The sequence below is a fragment of the Chrysochloris asiatica genome, unplaced genomic scaffold (assembly GCF_000296735.1).
Source record: "Chrysochloris asiatica unplaced genomic scaffold, ChrAsi1.0 scaffold00134, whole genome shotgun sequence".
NCBI classification, from domain to species: Eukaryota; Metazoa; Chordata; class Mammalia; order Afrosoricida; family Chrysochloridae; genus Chrysochloris; species Chrysochloris asiatica.
The window spans coordinates 6,097,680-6,100,856 of NW_006408652.1; the positions used below are offsets into that span (position 1 = coordinate 6,097,680).

A 3,177-nucleotide genomic window follows, 5' to 3' on the forward strand; every position below is an offset into this window, starting at 1 on the left:
CCCCATGACTTTAAAAACTACTCTAACCTGAAATATAACTGTTCATCTTTCTTTTATGGAAGTATTTCTCCAAAGCAACCCCAGCTCAGTCACAGCCCTGAAAAAGTGTCAGTATTCACAAAATGATGTCTAATCTTAACTTACATTCCTGGAGGATGGGAGAATTTCTTTCTGAGGAAGATGTGAGCAGGGATACTTGGTAAATGAAGAACTAAGAATTCTAAAAGGAAGGGAAAATGCAGACATCTCTCACTGGTCCCATAAGGCTGTAGTGAAGCAGTGGTCCTGGATGCTACCCAAACCCTGTCCCAGAGCTTCCCAGACCTCTTGGCTATAGATGGGGCAGACAAAAGGGCTGGCCACAATCATTTTGACTGCAGCCCCACCAGAGTTGGGGGCTTAAATTTTCTAGCCTGTTAGTATAGGTGATACCCTAAAACAAGGGCATAAACCAGTTAGATCTATTTTTTAATCCAATTCCTTAAAACAGACTCATTTCTGTATTTTCGTTTTGCTTGGTTTTCGAAGTTTCAATTTTGTCCTCTGCTATCAGTTGGCCTTACAGTTACAGAATGCTTGGGGGCCTTGTCACTCCCAAACACAGAAAATAATAATTATGGGCATTCAGCAATGACCTGGGATGGCAAACCCTCCTCAGCAGTGTCTAAGAGGAGGGCAGATAGGGTGGTAGAGGCCGACTTAAGCGCATGTAATAATGAAATTCTTTCATTCCCATTCCTCCTTCCTCTCTGTTTCCTGTATCCCTCACGCTGACTGGCTAAGAGGGCAGTCACACAGGATCAATGGGCCCACCTGAGTCTAAATCACCAGAACCAAGCCAGGTCAGGCACAGACTGGAAGAGAAGGTGATGGCTGGTGGAAGGACATCAGAATCTATGTTGAGGTGCAGGATTGATCATATCACAGAAGAAAGGGTGAGCGAGAGCTGCCTTCGCTGAAATGCGGTAGTTGGGGTTGTAGTGCAGCATTTGTGATAACAAGCTCCGTCCATCTTCACCCAGGCGAGGCACAGTTTTTCTAAAATCTTGAGGGGCCCACTTGGGGAAACTCGCCTTATAATCAGGCATAGAAGTAACTCCTGGCCAAATGGTCTCATCTGGGGTTCCCAGGATTTGAAAGATACAGAGGAGTTGGTCGATCTCAGAATCTCCAGGGAACAGTGGATAGCGGTTCACCATCTCTGCAAAGATGCAGCCTAGGCTCCAGATGTCTACATCTGTAGAGTAGTATTTGCATCCCAGAAGGATTTCAGGTGCACGGTACCACAGGGTCACCACTTCATGAGTATAAGAACGAACAGCAACTCCAAAGGGTCTGGCTAGTCCAAAGTCCGCTAACTTGATGCATCCCTCTGCAGTGACAAGCAGATTCTGTGGCTTGAGGTCTCGGTGCAGAACCCCATGAGAGTGGCAGAAAGCTATGCCCTGGAGCAACTGGAACAGATAGCTCTTGATGAGGGGAAGAGGCATGCCGGTGAGAGCAGAGGTATCCATGAATTTCTTGAGATCCTGTTGCAGAAACTCAAAAACCAGGTAGAGTTTGTTTTCTGTGTGGATGACATCCAGCAGCTTGACAATATTAGGGTGCTTAAGCTCCTTTAGCAGAGAGATCTCGCGGATGGCAGTCCTGGGTATGCCCTCTGCCTCAGTGTCCACTCGGAGTTTCTTAAGTGCCACCACTTCTCCTGTTACCTTGTTGATGGCTTTATACACAACTCCATATGCGCCCTCTCCGATCTTTTCCAACTTCTGGAAGTTCTCCATGAAGCCCTAGCGAGTCGGGTCAACCTGGACCTGGGAACCCTGAAGAAAGCAGATCCCAACTCTTGTGCTCCGAGGAGGAAGAGCCACCACTCAGCACCGTGGCCGTAGGTCGGAATGGAACGCAGTGATTCTCTGGCTCTGGTCAGTTTGTCCGACTTGAAACACTGTTGCTGTCTTTGTCTTTCCCTGTCCCTGACCACCACCAGAGGCCCCGCCCCGCCTTCCCCCTACAATTCCATTTTGGAAACACAAACATCGCAATTAATTGCAGGATTAAAGGGGTTAAATTTGAAAATAACGCTTATGAAACAATGCACACCTACCTCATTTATAAAGGAGCCCTGGTGTCATAGTGGGTTAAAAGCTGGGCTGCTTACCTCAAGGTCAGCAGTTTGAATGTACCAGCTGCTCCATGAGAGAAACATAAGGCTTTATGCTCCTGTAAAGATTTACAGCCTCAGAAACCATATACAAGGTCACTATGAGTCAGCACTTACTACATGGCGCACAACCACCACTGACACCACCTCCCTTAGAAGCTGATTTTCCTGTGTTACAACTTAATTCTTTATGTCGTATACAGCTTTTCCACTGAAGTGACAATAATTATGATATGGTGGTGGTTATGTTCCGTGGAGTCGGAACCGCATCATAGCGACCCTGTACAGGGTCTCCGAGGCTGTAAATCTTTACGGGAGCAGAAAGCCTCATCTTTCTCCCGTGGAACAGCTGGTAGTTTCGAACTGATGACCTTAAGGTTCGCAGCCCGATTTGTAACCACTATGCTACCAGAGCTACGTTTGGATAGATCAACAGCCACTTGAAAAAGCTCAATTATGATACAGTAAAGGGTATTGTGGAAATTAGGTTGTAAAAAGAGGAGGCCTGAAGAAGGCTTAGCACTGGACTGTGAACCACAAGGTTGGCAGTTCAAACCCACCAGCTGCTTTTTGGAAATCCTATTATTGTTGTGAAGTCGGTTCTGACTCCTAGTGACCCTGTATAAGGTTTCCAAGGAGTGGCTGGTGAGCTTGAATCTTCGGCCTTTTGATTCAAACTGACCTTGGGGGCCAGCTCATTAATCCACAGCACTACACCAGGACTCCTGGAAACCGGATACAGTGTTGCTATGAGTTGGAACTAGCTCCACAACCACTTAATAACAACAGCAAAGAGGGAATCAAATGAAAAAGTACAAGGACAAGACAAAAGCTGTATTTATTTACTTATTTTATAGTGATTTAAAAATGTCTGGCTGAAGAAAAGCGAGGAGAGTGGACAACCTTATTGAACATACAATCTGAGCCCCAACCCTCACCCTTCCACCCACACTCACCCTGAAGGCTGCAGCCAAACCCCACTTTCTCTGTTAAGGAAACTGTGCATTCATGTT

The 3,177-nt window shown here is 46.4% G+C and overlaps 1 pseudogene; it reads right to left on the reverse strand.

Moving 5' to 3' along the window:
- Positions 1 to 887: 887 nt before the first annotated feature.
- Positions 888 to 1,784, reverse strand: LOC102830004 (annotated as a pseudogene).
- Between the last annotated feature and the right edge of the window lie 1,393 nt (positions 1,785 to 3,177).